This window comes from Felis catus, chromosome A2, assembly GCF_018350175.1.
Source record: "Felis catus isolate Fca126 chromosome A2, F.catus_Fca126_mat1.0, whole genome shotgun sequence".
Lineage (NCBI taxonomy): Eukaryota > Metazoa > Chordata > Mammalia > Carnivora > Felidae > Felis > Felis catus.
Genome location: NC_058369.1, coordinates 147,836,998 through 147,857,694, shown reverse-complemented (window position 1 = coordinate 147,857,694; position 20,697 = coordinate 147,836,998). Strand labels below are relative to the sequence as shown.

Here is a 20,697-nt window from a genome sequence, read left to right as displayed (position 1 = left end):
CAGCGGGGAGGAGATTACATCATCTTCTGAGTAAATACAGACATGTGATTCCTTTTCCTATTAAACTTAAGCCACATGACCTCAAATTGCATTTTACTTCCCACGACGTGCTATATTTCTGAAGATTTCTGCAATAACCCTGGCATTACGCTTATAATGGAGACAGGTATGAAGCTTTCATTTGTTTTGCAGGGACAAGCTGGAAATAAGATGCCCGAGAAGGTAATGAAGTGGTGGGTGTGCAGTAGGAAAGATGTCGGCTCTAGCAGAAATGCCTCTCCCAGGTTGGAATCCCTCTAGCTGGTGTGTCTAAAAGCCATAAGCACAGATGCCGTAGTAGCAATTTGGATCATTAGTGGGATGTGCTGGGGGACCGCACTATGCTCAAAGCTGGCAGGAAAGATATTGGGCTGGTCTTAGGGAGCCGGGAAGAGCAATTCCACTCATCTCAGGCTACTTAGTAAGGAGAGAATTAACCCACACAGGGAGCCCGCCTAGCAATGAGTGAACCAGTCCTTTTCCTCGCCCTCAAAGCCCCGCTAAGTTGCTTTTCCTTTCAAGGGGAGTGATGGATTTCCAGGCATCACAAGGCAATCTCACTGTATTTAAAGAACATACGTGTTCTCAAAAATTTGCTTTCTGCAAATTAAATTTTCATATACCAAATCCTACCTTCCCATACCTTTTTTTATTATCAAATCAAGTAACGTTCTTGAGAGAATACAGTCAACCCACTCTTGGGAATACAGCACAAGGCGAACGGCAGCACATTAAAAAAAAAACAAAAAAAACAAAAAAACAGGAGTATTTTTTAAATAAAGCTCTCAAAATAAGTTACATGTGGTAAGTTTCTCAAAATAAGTTATAAACTATGAATGTAAGTAGCCAGAAATATCTGTCTCCTTGGCCAACAGCTTCATGGTCCAAAGGAAAACCCGTAACAATAGCCGAGCTAAATAAAAGAGACTATTTTCTAGTCTTTTAGTCTCTAGAACAGTCTTTAAAAAAAAAAAAAAAAGAACCAGGGTGTTTGGATATTAAGCTATTGTCTCTGAGCTTTGTGATAGGGGTGCTTGCAGCTCCAAAAGCCACGTTCCCTGCTTAGCCAGCTGGATTCCCCACAGACTAGGTGATAGGGGCACTAGAGGGACATGGGGCGGCTGCCAGAGGAAGAAAGGATGTGACCCTCCATGTTTGCCTCACCAGCAGTGCCTCCGAATTCTGGAAGCAGCAGCTTGGTTCCAATTTCCAGTTTTCTCCATGCTCCCAGAACGAGCCTCATTGTGCTCCCTTACTTGCAATGATGTGTTGGAACAAGCGTGCTCAAGAGAATTTCAGGGATTTTGTAAGCTAATTTTAAGCAAAATTGCTATTAAAAATTAAATCACATAAACTCAGTGTATTAGTTAGAGCTGTACTGTCAGAGCTGTGGTAACAAAGCACTCCAAATCAGGTGGCTTAAATAGCGGAAGTTTATGTTCTCACAGTTCTGGAGCCCAGAAATCCAAGATCAAGGTGTCTTCAGGACTGGTTCTTTCTGAGGCCTAGGAAGAAGAATCTGTTCCGTGCCTCTCCCCTAGCTGCTGGTGGTTTGTTGGCGATCTTTGGCCTCTGTTGGCTCATGGAAGAATCACTCCTATCTCTGCCCTTATGTTCATGTGGTGTTTTCCCCGTTGTCCCGTATGTCTCCAAACCTCCCTCTAGAAGGACACTAGTCATGTGTCCTAGGGCCCATCCTACTGACCTCGTTTTGACTTGATTACCTCTGTAGAGATCCTGCCTCCAAATAAGGTCACATTCTGAGATCCTGGAGGTAAGAACTCCAACATGACTTTTGGGGGGACATGATTGACTCCATAACCCAAACAAATTACAGAGAGGAAGAACGATTGCCAGGGTTACAGAAGGGGAATGAAGGTGTGTCTATTAAGAGGCAGCAAAAGGGAGTTTCTTTGTGGTGATGGGACGGTTTTATATCTAGATTGTGGTGGTTGTGGTTATACAAATCTCTCTAGGTGATAAAATGTCCTAAAATTGAACACAAAGACACAAAAAAATGAGTAAATGCAAAAACTGGCCCAGGTCTGTACTCAAACTAATCATATTTTGCCAACGTATTTCCTGGTTTTAATGATGTACAGATGTCACTATTGGGGAAAGCTGGAGGATATCGCAATTGGTACAGGGGTACTGTTTTTGAAACTCCTGTAAGTCTATAATTATTTCAAAATGAAAAAGCCTTTTTGAAGAAATAACAGACCCCCCCCAAACACACACACACACACACACACACACACACACACACACACACACACATAATCCAATTAAAAATGAGCAGAAGACCTGCGTAGACATGTCTCCAAAGCAGACATACAGATGGCCAACAGACACATGAAAAGATGCTCAACATCACTAATCATCAGGGAAATGCAAATCAAAACCACAATGAGATATCCCCTCATACCTGTCAGAATGGCTAGTGTCAAAAAGACAAGAAATAACAAGTGTTAGTGAGAATGTGGAGAAAAATGAATCCTCATGCACTGTTGGTGAGAATGAGAACTGGGGCAGCCGCTGTGGAAAACAGAATGGAGGTTCCACAAAAAGAGAGAGAGAGAGAGAGAGAGAGAGAGAGAGAGAGAGAGAGAGACTGAAATACCATATGATCCATTAATTCCAGGACTGGGTATTTACCCAAAGAAAACAAAAAACACTAATTCAAAAAGATATACGCACTCCTATGTTTATTTATCCCAGCATTATTTACATTAGCAAGATATAAAGGCAATCTAAATGTCCATCAAAAGATGATATATATCTTCTTTATCTGTTCACATACACAACGGAGTACTACTCAGCCATAAAAAGAGTGAGCCCATGCCACTTGAGACAACATGGATGGACACAGAGGGTATTCTGCTAATGTGAAAGAAGTCAGACAGTGAAGGACAAATATATGATTTCATCTATATGTGGAATCTAAAAAAAAAAAAACAAAACAAATGAACAAAGCAGAAACAGACCAATAAATACAGACCAAAAAAACCCCAAAATCCCAAACTGGTGATTGCCAGAGGGGGTAGAGGGATGAGAAAAATGGGTGAAGGGGGAGAGAGAGATACAGGCTTCCAGTCATGGAATGAATATGTTATGAGAATAAAAGGAACAGCATAGGGAATACAGTCAATGATACTGTGACACTATACCGTTGTATAGTGACAGACAGTAGCTACGCTTGTGAACGTAGCATAATTTACAGAGTTGCTGAATCACTACGTCGTGCACCTGAAACTACAACAACATTGTGTGTTAACTATACTTCAATAAACAATAAGTAAAATCTTAAAAAAAAACCAACAAAGGTAACTGATATCCCAAACTCATTACTTCCTAAATATTTGCATTTTGCTGTCGTCTGTGCTCTGAGGTCCCAGTTCTGCAGATGCCTTCTTCCCAGCTTCCAACTTCTTCCCTTGTTGCCCCCAGCCACAGAGATGACAGCTGTTTCCCACAGTCGTCTATCTCTGTGCTGCCTCAGTGTTCCCTTTTGCCTTCTGTTCCCTAATACCTGCATTAAGTAAATCCTTATATTAAATTCTCTGTTAATTATGTCTGTTGTTCTGACTGATAAACCAGTCAACACAAATGTTCTCCAAATGATGCAAATGGCTCCTATGATGGTAGAAGATAAAGCATTTTCATTTCCCAAAACTACCAGAGGCCCAGTCTACGTGCCTCTTCTGATTATACTAGGATTTCATTCTGGAAAATTGGCATTCCCAAAGGATGCTGGGAACAGAGCTTGCATGACCTCAAAAGCACCACAGCAATAGCTGTCCCAATAGCCCAGATACATAAGATTATAAAGCAATTGGAGAATACTACTTTGTTTTAAAAATTAATAACGATTTTCTTTCTGATTATAAAGGTAACCCATGCTGCCTTGTACAGTAGAGTATAAAGACACAATACCAACATCCAGAGAGAGATAACCTTTAGTATTTTATGTGCTTTCTTCCATAATTCTTGTGATACGTAATATAAACAATTTGTATCTGTCTAAATGTGTAGCTTTTATTTATTTTTATTTTTTTAACGTTTTATTTTTGAGAGAAAGAGCACGAGCAGGGGAGGGGCAGAGAGAGAGGCAGACACAGAACCTGAAGCAGGCTCCAGGCTCTGAGCTATCATCACAGAATCTGATGCGGGGTTTGAACCCACGAACCATGAAATCATGACCTGAGCCAAAGTTGGACGCTTAACCCACTGAGCCACCCAGATGCCCCTATTTTTTTTAATTTGTTTATTTTGAGAGACAGAGAGACAGAGAGAGAGAGAGAGAGAGAGAGAGAATGCACGTGCGAGAGGGGGGCTGTGGACCAGAGAGAGAGGAAAAGAGAGAATCCCAAGCAGGCTCCATGCTCACAGCTCAGAGCCCAGTGCAAGGCTTGATCTCACTGTGAGATCATGACCTGAACCAAAAGCAAGAGTTGGATGCTTAACCAACTGAGCTACCCAGGAGCCCCTAAATATGGAGCTTTTAAATATGTAAAATGAGATTGGGTTCATTTATAGATACTGCTACATTTTGAAGATAATTATCAACCACTCTCTTCACTTTGATGAATAAATACAGGCTTTAGGCTTTCAGGGCAAGCTGAGAGAACACGGCTGGAGTTGGCAGATGGACTTATAATTCTCATCCCATGCCCAGCCCAGTCTTCAGAATGGGGTTCTCAAGGCAGACCCTTCCCTGGTCAGCTGCACATGGGATGATTTTGCTGCTTTGGACTCTCCGATCCCCAGAGCAGGGGCAGAGCCAACCTCAGAGGGCAGGCCTGGCCCCACCTTCTGCACACACACTGGGAGGCAGGAACAGCGCACCTGCCACCAGGGGGGGCAGACTTCTCCCCAGCATCCAGGTCTGTCCCCTAGGGAGCACTCAACCCCCCCCCCCCCCCCCCCCCGCCAAAGGAGGAATTAGGAGCAGTGGAGTCTGACAGCATTTATCTCACCTGCTAAGTAAATCATCCTTTCTCTCCACAGAGAAGCAAAGCGAGTGAGGACAAACACAGAGAGAAAAGCTGAATGTATTTTCTTGCCAAAGCTCCCTCTTGGCAACACAAGGTCCAAGGCATAGGAAACCCCTCACAGACAGTATTTGAATCACATTTTTTTTCAGGTAGTGCTATATTGTGAGCTTATCTGTCATCAAAATATCTTCAAAAACATGACTTTATACTTTTGGAATTTTTCTTATTATAAAACAATACAAAGTCATTGTAGAAGTTTGAGAAATAAGGCAAGCTCCAAGAAGAAAATGAGAAGCATAGTTAATCCCATGATCCCGCATAACTACTGCTTGCATTCTGGCATAAATCATTCCTTGTACCAGGCAAAGAATTACACGGCATATAGCGTTTGGTAACATGTTTTTCATTTACTGTACCTACAACACCTTTACATATTTTCTCATTCATCTGTTGCCGTGTAACAAAGTACATCAAAACTTCGTGATTTAAAAGGATAATTTAATTCTGCTCATGGTTTTGTGGATCAGGGCCCAACCACATTCCAGGAGACAGAGAAATAGTCTTCATCCTTCCAAGGTCATTCAGCAGAAGAGCAGGTAGGATGGGAGGTAGCCATCTTTGGAAAATACAACACGCTGCGTGTTGTTAAAGATTCTTCTTTGTAACTGGAATAGCAGAATAGTATGTATTTTTAAATGTGTTCCTCATTGATTTAATGAATTTCAATCTTTGCAAAATTTAGAAACAGTATGGTAAACACCTCCATGATGAACATTCCTGTACATAAAACTTTATCTGCATCTCTGAAATTTTTATTAGGATAAATTATTCAAGGTGGAGTTACTGAGTGATAGAGTTAAAGCTGCTTGATATAAATGGCCAAATTAATTTCCAGAAAAACCCTAATTTAGATACACTTCACTTGAGGGGCGCCTGGGTGGCGCAGTCGGTTAAGCATCCGACTTCAGCCAGGTCACGATCTCGCGGTCCGGGAGTTCGAGCCCCGCATCGGGCTCTGGGCTGATGGCTCAGAGCCTGGAGCCTGTTTCCGATTCTGTGTCTCCCTCTCTCTCTGCCCCTCCCCCGTTCATGCTCTGTCTCTCTCTGTCCCAAAAATAAATACACGTTAAAAAAAATTAATAAAAAAAAATAGATACACTTCACTTGAAAATACTTTGCTCTCTGAAAGAAAAATAGTCCCATCAATACTTTTCTTTGGAAATACAGTTGACTATTTTCATCTGTTATTTTACTAGATACCTGAAATTTTTACTGAAGATTAATTAAACCTATAAATGAACCTGGGATAAACTGGTCTTTCTTCAGTATTCAGTCTTCTGGAAGTTTCGTGTTCTGCTCTTCCTTTGTATTCATCAGTGGAAACTTACTCGTTATTGAATCGTCCCTAGCACATTACACCTTTGTCATTGTTTTAGGTAGGATAAAACTGGAGACGCCTGGCGGCTCGATCGGTTAAGTGTCCGACTCTTGGTTTCGGCTCAGGTCATGATCTCACGGTTGGTGAATTCGAGCCCCATGTCAGGCTCTGTGCTGACAGCAGAGAGACTGCTTGGGATTCTCTCTCTCCCTCTCTCTCTGCCCCTCCCTTGCTCACTCGCATGCGTGCGCACTCTCTCTCTCAAAATGGCAATAAAATAAACTTAAAAAGAAAAGTTTAAACTGATTATCAATGTTAAATTGGGACAGCGATTATTTTGAATATTTATTCATAGTCATCCGTCTTTCTAATTTGTTATTAGTTCCAATAACTGGTGAACTGCTTTGCTTAGGTTTTCTGGGTAGATAACTGTATTAACTACAAGTAGGGGCACCTTTGATCTCCTTTGCAGCCACCCAGCTTGTTTCCTATCTTTTTGTGTTAGCTAACATATCCAGGACAGTATTAATTAATACACTGACACATTTTTATCTTATTCTTGATTTTAAATAGACTACATCTGGTGTTTTCCCCTTAAATATGGTATATGCTATTGTTTAATATAAATAGTCTTTATCATTTAAAAACACCTCTATTTCTAGTTTACTATATCTGTTTATTCACAATTGGTACAGAAGTTTCTGAAATGCCTTCTAGACATCTACTGTGATGATGGAGATTTTCTCTTTAGACTTACTGATATACTCTTCTGTTTCCTAATATTAAATGATTTTTGTATTCCCAGAATAACCCAACGGACTCATCATAGATTGCTCTCCTTATATATTCTTGAAATTGACTGGTGAGCGCTTTAGAAATTCTGTGTCTATATACAATGAGAATGGTTTGTAACTTTCTCTTTTATGATATCTTTCTCAAGGTCTGTTGGACAAATATATTTCTTTTGTGAAGGAATGGGAAGATTTTTAATATTTTCTCTACTCTGGAACAGTTTAAATGGCATTGGAATTATTTGACCCTTTAAAAATTAAAAGCAAAACAATGGGGTACCTAGGTGGCAAAGTCAGTTGAGCCTCCAACTCTTGATTTTGGCTCAGGTCGTGATCCCAGGGTTGTGAGATCAAGCCCTGCTTTGGGCTCTGTGCTGACCATGGAGCATGCTTAAGATTTTTCTCTCTCTTCCTCTGCCCCTCTCCCCTACTCATGTTCTCTTTCTAAAATTAAAAAAAAAATTGGGGCGCCTGGGTGGCTCAGTCAGTTGAGCGTCTGACTTCAGCTCAGGTCATGATCTCATGGTTCGTGGGTTCAAGCCCCACGTCAGGCTCTGTGCTGACAGCTCAGAGCCTGGAGCCTGCTTTGGATTCTGTGTCTCCCTCTCTCTCTGCCCCCCCACCCCGCACTCATGCTCTGTCTCGCTCTGTCTCTCAAAAATAAGTGTTAAAAAAATTAATTAAAAAAAATTAAAAGCAAAATCAACTAAAAGTGGAATGTGTTTAGGGGTCAATTCTTTCTCTTATTGTTAATCTAATCAGTTATGTGCTGTTTTTTTTTTAATTGGATCAGACTTATTCATTTCAGGTAGATTAATATATTAGCATAAAGCTGTTTTTAATTATCATTTGAAATTATTGTATCTGTTAACACATTTCCTTTCTCATATGTTTTTATCTATGCATTTTCTCTTGCCATCATAGTATCAGCCATAAATTGTCTATTCTGTGACTTATTTATATTTGTTCTTTGTCTACTATTCATTTATTTGTCTACTATTATTGTTTAAAAAAGAATTGATTTTTAAAATATTTTCTAAATATTGAGTTCCTTATGTTTGATGGATTATTTTTCCAGTTTCTTGAGATTATTACTTAATTAATTTATTTTATTTTTTGTTTAATTTTTTAAAAGCATTTCAAAGCTATGCATATGCCTTGAATTAACAGCATTGGTTGTATCCCACAAATTTAAGATACTGTTTTTATTTTTGAATTGTTGAATACTGAAAATGTCCTCTCTTAGTAATTTTTAGGGGAATATTTTAAATTTTCAGGTGCTTGAACTATTTATGTGCCCTCTGAGATGATTTCATTATGGTATGAAAATGTCTGCCTTTATTATTTATTGATGTTTATTCTATGAACTAATATATATATATATTATGTTGTCAGCACAGCCCCAGAGAAGAGGAAAAGGCTAGGAAGGCCACCTCCCACCAAAGTATGGTATCATTTAAGTCCGTCCATATTCCTCCACTTCGGTGCCCATCCTAGAAAGGAAGGCAGAATGACAGGAATAAATGTGAGAGAGCAAGTGTCCCAAGAATCTTAGGTAAAGTTATTAACTAATATTATTCTAACATTATTCTAACTAATGGATGGATGGTCTCAGCTCTGAGGAAATGACAAGGACAGAGAGAGCAATGGACTGCTAGATCAATAAGAACCCTTGAACAGAGCATCGGGGGAGTAAGCATATGGTTTTTCCTTGTCCTGGGTTCCTGAGTACCCAGGGCTTCCTTCTGAGCAGTAGCCCTCAGAGATACAATAAGGATATATGCTTTTTACACATTAACAACAATAGTCAAATTCAGAAGAAACAGGTTAACACTGCTCAAAACACTGTATAGATTATGTGGATTTTATATGACATTTTAAAATATTTATTTTGAGAAAAAGAGAGAGAGTGTGTTAGCAGGAGAGGGGCAGAGAGAGAAAGAGGGAGAGAGAGAATCTCAAGCAGGCTCCACGCTGTCAGCACAGAGTCCAATGAGGAGGCTCAATCCCACGAACCGTGAGATCATGACCAGAGCTGAAAGCAAGAGGCGGACACTTAACTGAGCCACCCAGGTACTCTAACGTGACATTTTTACACCCGAGCCATATTCTTCCTCTTCGTGACATTTTGTTGGCAGCGGTGTCTCACAGACTCTTCACTAGACCATTCCCCAAGATGGAGCTAAGGAGACACGTAGAATTTACCCTCTTTAGTGGTAAATTCATTTACCTGTAGGTTTTCTTATCACATCATTTCTTAAAGGCCAGAGCAACCATGCATGGATATGCACAGGACAGTGTGAAGAGGGTACAGACTTCTTTCTAATCAGACAGCACATGCTTCCTTCAGGATTTGCACCCGGTATCCCTTCTGGCCCCCAGACCAATGTCTAGAGACAAGGTACAACACAGCCCTTCCAGTAAAGTGTTGGTTGACTTAAGAAAGGAACTATATCTCACAAGAGCCGCAAGATGTCATAGAAGGATGGTCTGTTTAGTGTTTGGCTGAGACCCGGCCTGAAGATGTTACCTGCAAGGATGGTGTATCATCCCACCCTTCAGGGCACAACATATGCCTCATCGCTATGTGGGGCTCTGAGGTGCTATGGGGTGCTGTGGGGGCTATGGCCCTCAACAGGTACAATTCCTGACAGTTTTTGCCAGCGTTCTTATCGCTTTTCAGCAGAAACAGGTTTTTGGAGTTTCTTCCTCTGCCATTTTAGAAGTCAACATTTTCTTCATCCTCTCCCCTGCTTTGTTCCATCGAGATAACTTGAGGTTTCTGCTAATGCGTTTCCTTCGGACAGAATTTACATTTGCCTCTGGCAGGAGACACGGGGCACCATCAATCCCCGATCGTATCAATGCCAACAGGGATTGAGGTGACTCGAAGCTGGCTTCAGTCCCTGCCAGGGACAGACTATTCCTGCTTCATGTTATTCCAGTGATGTGACCACTCATGGTCTTAACCCAGCTCGTGGGGTTTTATCAGAGCCTCCCACCCCTGACAGGCTCCTAATTCCCTAAGTCTGCCAAAAGTTCTGCTCAGCATCTTGGCCCCTAAGCCATGTCAAATGGACTTTGCCAGACATTCTTAGGAGAAAGGAGAAAACTGGCCAGAAGATCCAGGCTCACCTTACTGGGCTTCTCTCTTCTCAAAGAACTCGGCCCAAGAAATCTTCAGTGCCTTGTGATTTCCCAGATTCTTACAGATTTCCAAAGATCTAGTTTGCCTAGCTTTTCTAGTAATTCTCAACAGGAGAATGGGGCTGAACTGCCAATCCAGCTACTAGGGGAAACAGCACAGTGTTGGCTGTCATTGCTGCAGGAAGTGTATAAAGCAGGAGAGATGACAGGAAGGGTGCCCCTCCCAGCTGAGTCAGATACATTAAGTGACACTTCTCAGATGGTCCACACACAGTCCTGCCTCTATCCCATCAGCCAGAAGTTAGTCACGGGCTGCATCTGGCTTCAACGGGAGGGCCGAAACTATAGGCCATTCACATCACTTATATTGCGACCCTAAACGAAATCTGGGTTTTGTTATAATGGAGAAAAAAAAGCAAAGAATGGATTTTGGGTGAGCAACATGGTCTCTGCCACATTCCTCATCCATAAAATGGGAATAATATTTATACCTAACTTATAAAATTGATTAAAGGATACATATAAAATGCAGGTAAATGTCTTCACACAGAGCCTGGTAAATGGTGAAGAGTGAGTAAGTGTTAGCAACAGTACTATTTATATAGTATAGTAGCTTGAATACAAGTATAGATTATCTCATGATAAACACGGAAAGGAACAATCCTTCGAACTTCCTTTCTCTACTTTCCCACAGTCACCTGAAGCCAATTATAAACTCAGTCAGACAAACTTACGGATAAAAATCCCCGTTACCATTGCTTTGTTTCAGATTATGAGAACTTGCTTGGTTTCTAACCGCCGATTACACATTTAGCCCATATTAGGTATTAAAAGGCATGTAAGTTTCCCTTATAATTACACTCCGAACTTTCTCAGACTGCCCACATTTTTATACAGTTTCATCCTTTTCAATCTAACAAATATATAAACAAATGTGGGTTTTTTTGGTACCTTCATAAGACCAGTAGTTCAGGACAAAATCTTTTGTCACAGGAAGGTCCTGGTTTTTAGCTGCTCACCACACTCCTTAATAATTTCTGTAGGATATTTGGAGATATTCTGAAAGTTCTCTGCTCTTATTTCTACTTCCTATGAAAACCACATTCAGAGTGTCTTACACATATGGTAATGAGTAAATTATAGGGATCACAGAATTTTCACTCCAACAACCACAACAAAACAACAATACAAACTCTCACTTCCACCTTGTTCCAGGGATTGGATACAAGTGAGTGAGTGTGTGTGTGTGTATCAGTGTGTGTGTGTGTGTGTATCAGTGTGTGTGTGTGTGTGTGTGTGTGTGTGTGTGTGTATCTATGTACTGGAACCCCAGCATGGCAACAGTATCACTGTTGGTGATTATAAGAAGGAGAAAAATTACCGGAGTGACACAAATTACTAATTACTTTATTATGCAGTGAGAAGAATAAGAAGCTGTAAGTTGTTTCAGCAAATTCTATTTTTAAGCAAATAATTGTTGGGTTTCCAATGCTCTAAATTAAGTAATTCTCCTCAAGACCTTCCTTAAGTCTCCCTCTTTGAACTCCAATGGCTGGCAGAGAATTGCAGCTGGCTCTGGGATGGGCTTTGGATTTCGTTTGTAATTATTTTTTTTTTCCAAACATGCTATCCTCAAAATGAGATATATTCAGAGGCATTTTTCTTCCCCAGCAATTAGGAGTGGTCTTACTGAGTCATTCCCAGCTTTCCCTCTCATTCAATAGGAGGTGGCATTGAATAATATAAAGATATTTGAAAAAAAAAACTTGGAACCAAGGTTAAGACGAGGCACTGCCACCTCCCTGATTTTGTGACCTTGGCCATTGCCCATAACCTTCACCCATGTTGAAAAAGTGAGATAGCACATTAGCACTTTTTAAACTGAGATAAATTATACATACTCTATGTTGTTATTAAGATGGCCAAGAATGGGAATAGCAAGATAGCAGCATAATCAGAATTATAACAGTAGCTCTCATTTTTCTGGACACTTTGAGGATTTATCATGTGCTTTGCATGGGTCTAAGTGCTTTATAAGCATTAACTTATTCAACCCTCTGACACAGGTACTAGTGTGCCCACATTTTACTCATCAGCTAAAGACAGCGTGAGTAATTTGCCCAACATCACAGAGCTAGGGAGTGGCAGAGCCGAGTTCAAACCCAGACACCTGGATCTAGAGTCCACACCACTGCCTGTCTGGGCTGTAAGTGACAACTGGCCCACAGGCCTGAACACACTGGCCCAGTTCGCTAGCCCTATGCTTTTCAACCACAGGGTCAGGCATCCCCTTGGGGCATCACAAAGATGTTCTTACGCAGTGACAGTTACAAGAATGGCCAGCTTTCACTAGGAGTAACCAAGATGGCGAGAGAGCAGGAGGGACTTGTGCGAATAAACTGTTGGGGTGCAGGACAGAAATAGGTATTGGGTTGGCAAGTATATACGGGAGCCCAGGGCTGCTCACTACCCCCAGTCCACCATCAGCCCTGGAAGAGGGACGGTCTTCGGGACAATTTATGTCTCATTCTTAGATCCTTTTTTCTGGTCACCAACAGAATCTGAGAGGATGGATGGGTCTGTAAGAGTTGATCAGGGTGGGCAGGCAAAGAAAAGACAGTCTACTGAGAGGCCCACGCCACCATCCTTGTAAGAACAGGCATGTCGGTGGGCAGCTTTGGAGACAGCCTGTGTGAAATAAGATGACTTCAGGGGACAGCAGTGGACAGAGCAAGAGGCTGAGACAACCTGTGTCCCTGTCGGGGTCCTGTCTCTGTCATATCTACAGGATTCCCCTAACAAGAGGTGGTAGAGAGCACAGAGAACCCCTAACAAGAGTGGTTGCATGTGTACTTGGGGTTGTGGAAGGCTCTGTGGAAAGCACAAAGGGGAGAGCCTCAGTCATGGGCAGAAGGCCTGGGTTGGTGTCTGTGGATGGCCTTGGTATGTCGGGTGCATCACTGAACTACAAACTAGAGATAACAATCCCCAGACTGGCTCGCCAGGCACAGTGGCCATGAGCAACCACCATGACAACGTACTTTGTAAACAGCATCAGAGAGCCCCAGCGAAGACGCCAACCACGAGAGAGGCACTGGGCCCCAGTGGCTGGACCCTGGCACACAGCATTTCTGCCAGGTCAGACTTCAAGTTAGCTAGCAACGTTTAAGCTTGAAAAGACAGACTAAAGGAGGACCACATAAGCGAAGCATGGTATGCGCAGAAGATCACCTTGCCTGGACTCCAAAGTCAAAGGAGCTGAAACACATAATGGAGTCTCTGCAGCCTCTGGCAATTTGATCTCATTCAAGGACAACATTAAATAGAAGAGGTGTTCCCGGGCCCCAGGCAGTTCAGAATCTTGGCCAGATTGGCAAATATTTCAGCAGGAAGCTAAGCAAAATTGATGCCAACTTCAATGAATCTCCTTTGTGGCTCTGCAGGGGTCCATGTTTGCTCTGCAATATTTCCCATTACTATGCATAGAAAAGAGAATGTTCCAGTGCCTCATCAGTGCAGGCTTAAGTCAGCAAGCACCTGCAAGGGAGGTGGACAGAAGGAGGTGTTCTGAGGCATGGTAAGGTAGGTGAAGCTAGTGAACCCTGGCAGAGCTGTGGGAGCATCCCCAGCCTTGCAGGGCATCAGGAGCCTGTGTTGCTGCAGGAATGTGGGTGCCCTCAGCAGAGCAAGGTGGGTGCCCTCAGACCGCCAAGATCTATGAGAACACAGCAAAGGAGCTTCCCCTCTCTGAGCCTTCATTGCCTCGTGTGTGAAATTAATATAATAAACCTAGTCCTGACCCTAACCCAGATTCCAAGCCGGTTCCTCTGGGCTGGATAAGGAACAGATAACCGGGTTACACGGTCGTTCAGTGGGGTGATGCGTGTGCTACAGCCTAGATCGTAGGATATGCTCAGTCCTCCTTGGTACCTGTGTCTGTCTCTGCCCAGACTAACCAGTTCTACCAGAGACAGTTTCCAACCAGTAACTGACAGGCTGAGTCTAAGGAGGTCGAGACACCCTGGAGGGAGGCGGGCGTCCTTCAACCCTAGCTTCTTTGGAGGGTCTCAACCTCAAGGGAGTGTTGCGGGTGGGTGGGCATGTAGGCAACTGAGCCCAGGAATCCCTCAGCATCTTTCTCTATGCCTGACTCCCTTAGTCTCAGGAATGAGGCCTGAAGGACAAATGAAGAAGGACACGGAGGGTAAGGAGTAGGTGTGCTCTGGGAGCAATAGAGATTAGCGTCAAGCCTATGGGGGCTGAGATCTCAAGGGCCTCTCAGCAGAGTCTGCCCTGAGGCCCTAAGTGTGCAGACATCCCCAGCTGGGGGTAGTGGCGGGGAGTTAGTGGGCAAGCACCCAAGGGAGACAGCATTTCAAGGATCCTCCCCACCACATCTCAGACCACCTCCTATTCCCACAGCCCTGTGTACACTGTTTAGAAGGTAGCCCCTTCAAGAAAACGCAAATCAATGGGAGTGGGGAGCCCAGAGAGTGCGGGGTGGGGTGGGGTGGGGTGGGGGGCAGAGCTCTAGAGCTTATATGCATAACACAATGATTTCCTTAAATGACAGAGCACAGATGAAAGAGGTCATCAGGTGGATGTGTGATGTGTGTTTACGTGATGTCTGTTCTCGGCCATAGGGTGTTTGGAGACGGGCACAAGCATCTACAATCCCAGCACAGTTCCCAGCACATGGGAACTGGAGCATAGTAGGTGGCAACAGGAAATGTTTTGCTTGGGTTTTTTTTAATGTTTATTTATTTATGGAGAGAGAGAGAGAGAAAGAGAGGGAGGGAGAGAGAGAAAGTGTGCATGGGGAAGAGGCAGAGGGAGAGGGGGAGAGAGAAACCCAAGCAGGCTCCACGCTGTCAGTGCAGAGTCCAACGCGGGGCTTGAACCCATAAACTGCAAGACCATGACTGGAGCAGAAATCAAGTGTTGGATGCTTGACCAACTGAGCCTCCCACGTGTCCCCAGAAAACGTTCCGAAAGAATGAGTGAACATGGAAGCAGCTTCTCCAGCCCACGTAGGGTTGGGTCCAGTCAACACCCACATGGAAGAGGCCTGAAGCAGAGCAAACGTGGGGGAGGTCAGATGGCAGCAGCCCTTCTCGCCTCTTCCCCTCCTCCCAGACTCTTCTCCTTAGCACTTGTCAGCACTCACCGGCCTAAAACACAACTTCATCCTGTTTCTCCCTGCTGGAGAACCTTCCATGGCTCGCTATTTCTCATGACATCAAAATCCCGTTCTGGCTTTTAGGCCTTTGCACTCTCCCACCCCGTGGCGCCATCCCACTGGCCACTCATCTCAGCCAGCCCTCCCCCTGGCCACCATCACTCCTGTGCCTCCCCCATCACCTCGGACCCAACCCAAACTGTCTCCAAGAACTCTGCTTGTCTGATGGCTCCAGCTGCCGGGAACCGGCCTCGCCTCAAAAACCTCCAGGTGTCTGCGCCACACGAGGGGCAGGTTGCGGGCCCTGTTCTCTGAGTCAGTCCCACCTCAGAGACTAGATTCCCAGAGAAAGGGAAAACTTATCACACATTTTCTGTATCCCTCCCCACAGTATTCAGTCTGCAAATGACTGACAATAATGTCTAAGATTGCAACATAATCCATTAAATTCAATGTAAGCACCTACTGGTCTCCAGGTTCTGGGGATTTGCAGATGGGCTCCCTGGGGAAGGACAAAGGACACCGACAGCCAATTCTGACACAGTGGTCAGGGCTCAGGTGGAGGTGTGCACGAAGATGAGGCACCAGCCCACTCAACAGGGCTGAAAGAGTCTGCTGTCCCTAAGTAGGTGAAGGGCAGAGGGACTGAGCGGGAGTTACAGGGCAGGATGTCTGTCTACACGCAGAGGTCACTGCTCATATAAAGGATGGGAATGGGGTCAGAGACTGCAAACGGAGCAGGTGGTCAGTTGATGAAGTAGTCAGGAGCCTCATGGGTCCCACCTCAGGGTTCTGAAGCTTGCGGGATATTAATAAGGGAAATGAACCCATTGGCGGATGCTTGACTTACCCACCCCTTTAATGGGAATATACCATCTCTTAGGGTTAGCAGAGTAAGTAACGGACTTGTGGAAGAATATTCAGGAAAGTGTCTCGGAGCATTATGTGCTCAAAGAAAGGATTTCCCCTCTCTACTTAAGACTGACTTTTGGGGTGCATGGGCGGCTCAGTCAGTTAAGCATCTGACTTCAGCTCAGGTCATGATCTCATGGTTGGTGAGTTCGAGCCCCGTGTCAGGCTCTGTGCTGACAGCTCAGAGCCTGGAACCTGCTTCGGATTCTGTGTCTCCCTCTCTCCCGGCCCCTCCCCTCCTCCTCAAAAAATAAACATTAAAAAAAAATTTTTTTTAAAGACTAACTTTTAATCTCAAGAAACAAGCTTTATGAAAGACAATTCGTTTTTACAGATTACTAAGAATACTAAGACTAAATACTAAGAGTGGCCCCTACCAGAGTGGGAAATGGCCACCTGCCCTTTCATGGAACCTCTGGACCCCCTCACCACACACACCCCCATCTCACCCCCCATCTCACCCTCCCTCCCAAAGCCACGTCAAAACTCCTCTTTCGGGGCGCCTGGGTGGCGCAGTCAGTTAAGCGTCCGACTTCAGCCTGGTCACGATCTCGCGGTCCGTGAGTTCGAGCCCCGCGTCGGGCTCTGGGCTGATGGCTCGGAGCCTGGAGCCTGTTTCCGATTCTGTGTCTCCCTCTCTCTCTGGCCCTCCCCCGTTCATGCTCTGTCTCTCTCTGTCCCAAAAATAAATAATAATTAAAAAAAAACTCCTCTTTCTTGGTCCCACTCAGCCATGCCCTAGGTGCCCACAGATCTCACCCCCCAAAAACCTGTGGGCAAGTTGCTTATGTCTCCAGGCCTTTATGACCTCATTTGTGACAGAGTGATGCATGATCATCAGAATTATGTGATGAGTAAGCCATATACAGCACCTGCCACACTCAGGGCATAGACGTCTCAATCATTACTGGTTCCTTTGTCCTCCCCCACTCAGATCACAGCCCTAAAGTTCAGTTTATCTGGGGTGTGTATTCAACGTTTGTTCAGTTGCAGGGTCCTCAGAGAAACTGCCCAGCTAAGCAGATGTTCAAGTAAACTGAGATACGTCTGCTTAGGGACTATCATGCCTAAGAATCCACTTAAATACATATCTCCAGAAAAGAGGGAACATTTCTGGAACATTTTGCACATCTGCAAAAGTGTCAAGGACTTTTTGGACATTTTTTTGGCTAATCCTCCTAAGAATTGTGAACGTGGTTTTTAATCCCATCTAACAGATGAGGGAACTGAGGTTTACAGAGGTCAAGTGTAGCTCATTTTAGTAACTACTTGCAGCCAGGTTCATTTAGGATAAAGAGAGAGAGTACACACACGTGTATATGTGTATACTGGGTCACAAACAGGAAGTCACCTCCAAGCCTGTCCTATCACTGGTTGGTTGGAAGACTTTAATTATCTCCCCTCTCTGTGGATCTCAGAGTTATTTTTTGCTTGTGCGTTTGTTCGTTTTTCAAAGCAGCAAAATGGAGGTGGAAGTAAGTAGGGGAGGAGCTTGGAGCAAGGAGGGGCAACATCAGATAAATGAGCCCCCCACCAGCAACCACCTTACAGGGTTCTCTGCAAGACTTCCCCTAATTTTTACACAAATCACATTTTTCATTTCCAGAACCAGTTTCTCAAAAGCCATCAACCAAATCAGGCCCCGGGCTGTATTTCCCAGCTTTGCAGTCCACACCTTCATTTATAACCACTGCTGTCAAGCTCACCTGGTAGTTAGCTGGTCAGGACTCACTGCCTTCTCACCCCGAGGATGGTCATAAATGTCAGGAAAGGAAACGAAAAAGAGCACCGTGGCATGTTAGAGCCGGGAGGCGCCTCAGGGACCATCTACAATCCCCTCATTTTACAGGCGAGGAGTCGGGGCCCCAGAGAAGTTGAGGGACTCACCACGGCTCCACCAGTAAAAACCGTGCCTAAACACCGGCTCCTAGGCATTTGAAGACTAACCGCGGATCATGATTTCACAAAAATTAGCCAGACCAATAGGCAGCGGGAATTGAAGGTAGTAAGCTACAGGCATGGGGGCTGTCGGGAAAGAAATGCTCAAGGTGATCAAGGTATTTCTTCCTGAAACACACATGTTGTGAAGCAGGCCGTTGAAGGGTGTAACAAACACGGGAAAGAACTTGCCTGAAGACTCTGAAACAGAAATATGTCTCAAAGGCTACAGCACAGACCTTCATTTGTAGCTAGTCATCTCTGCCAATATCTAATCTCCACTTCCTCAGAAATAGATTTCCTGATATTTTTCCATGGGGCACATGAACACCCACAAGAAAAACTACATTTCCCAGGCTCCCTTGTAGGCAGTTATGGCCAAGTGACTAAGTTTTGGCCAATGAGAGATAAGACGGAAGTGCTGTGTACAACTTCCAGGAAGTGTCTGTCAGGGAATGACCGTGCCTTTCTCTCTTCTCTTTCGGCCGTCTTTCAGACGTGATGCTTGCTGGATCCTGAGCAGACGTCCTGGACCATGAGTGGCATGAGCAACCAGTTTTGGACTGCCTATCTGCATGGTATGTGCTGGATAGCTAGTTTGTACAACCATACCCTAAACACCCCTGCTAATAACTACCTTGAGAAGGTAGGGATCCCGTCCTCCCTTATATTCCCATCAAGCATAATGTGCAGAAGAATGTGTCGTTCAGCATTCAAGGTCAGGAGCTCTGGATATGGCCAACCCACAGCGTCTCCCTTGTAACGAAGAATGTCAAGTTGGCATGCCTTGATCTCCTTGGAACGTTGGCCGTGCACAGAGGGGAGGGCTAAGTTGCTAAGCTACAAAAGCTTGCTGCATGTAGACCCCAGCAGTGGATGCTTTATCCAGGCAGCCACTCCTGGACTCCCCGCACAAAAGTTGCCCCAATAAACCCGTATCTTGATTCCTGTCTCTGGACCTTTTCTTTGGTTTCACTAGACCATCACCCACCCTCGGCTTAGAGTCCACTGTGGTCAGCTACAACTATCCTCAACTTCCTTACATTAGAACTTCTAACTTGGTTAAGTCACTTATATTTGTCTCTTTTTTTTCTCCCCAATTGAATCTAATTCTAACTAAAACAGAAGTGGAAGAGGGATAAATTCAAAAGGCCCCAATAAAATCCAGAGTTCTAGAAAAAGGAAGCTGGCCCTGTAGAGAGTTAAAGTGAATTGAGAATTCTGGTGCAGACATTCTGGTGGACCTAGAGAATGTTCTAGATAGACCAGTGCTTCTCAAATTTGTGCATCAGAATCATTTGGAGAACTTCTTAAACCACAGACTGCTGGGCCCCACTCCCAGTTTCTGATTCCATTTTTTCGGGAGATAGAGTCTGAAACTTGCATGTCTAATGAGTTACTAGGATGCTGATGTTGCTGGCTCAGTGGACCACACTTTGAGAACCATTGTTCTAGACTTTTCAAAAACACAAACCCAAATTCAGTTTGGGTAGGTCTCAGCTTTGCATCTCGAACATGGAAGCGTAATGATTTTCAGCTGCTCTCAAATATCTAGGAATGTGGGGAGCCAGGAGAGGGTCTGAGCAACAGCTTGGCCAAGCTGAGCATCCAGCAAAGAGATTTGTGATGCAAATGATTTACTGGTGTTCAGCTGGGAGCAGAAGGGATTTCAATATGGTGAGCCAAATCGAATTCATTACCTGACAATTAGCTCTAAATTAATGCAAGACTGTGCCGCCCAAATGTGCTCTAAGGAAGAGGGTCCCTGACAGCCTGAGATGGGCAGGAAGAGACATCGATCTTAGCTGGATGCAGAGATGGCATTTTCCCAGGATGCCAGCATACCCGGAGCTCAGAGAAGGGCCAGTGCCCACTTGGAGGCCCTCTCCAATCGCACTCCCTCCAGATTCAGTGCTGAGTGACCCAACTCAACCCCATCCAGAGTGGACCTGGTCTCCCAATGCCCTTGCACCTCCAGGTTTGTTCTTCAAAAGACTGCCTCGGGCTTGCTCAAGGGCTGGCTGTGGATTCCTCCGCAATGAGATGCTGCAGGATGAAGCTCATTAGGTTTTAGAGGAGCAAACTGTTAGCACTGTATGAGTATATTTGACTTCCTCAATGGAAGTTGCAAATCCCTGAAGGATGGGATTTATTTTCTTATTTCTTTAATTACCTCCCCATTCTTTCCCTCCCCTCCCGGTCCCTCTCTTCCTCTATTGCAGGGCCCCTGAAACGATGCATACAGGAATATAACCAGAGTAAATGATGGCCAATGGATTGGGCATCTTTAGGACTTCGTTTATTTATTCATAAACATTA

At 44.2% G+C, this 20,697-nt stretch overlaps 2 long non-coding RNA genes across 3 annotated transcripts in view; one reads left to right on the top strand and one right to left on the bottom strand.

Annotated features, from left to right (window-relative positions):
* Positions 1 to 20,697, bottom strand: part of LOC109497618 — a 143,524-nt gene that overhangs the window by 28,344 nt on the left and 94,483 nt on the right. The gene's annotated exons all lie outside the window — the stretch shown is intronic.
* On the top strand, positions 17,109 to 19,322 carry LOC109497619. The gene is made up of 2 exons (XR_002740607.2): positions 17,109 to 17,404; positions 18,290 to 19,322. It is a non-coding gene; the product is annotated as an uncharacterized LOC109497619 (long non-coding RNA).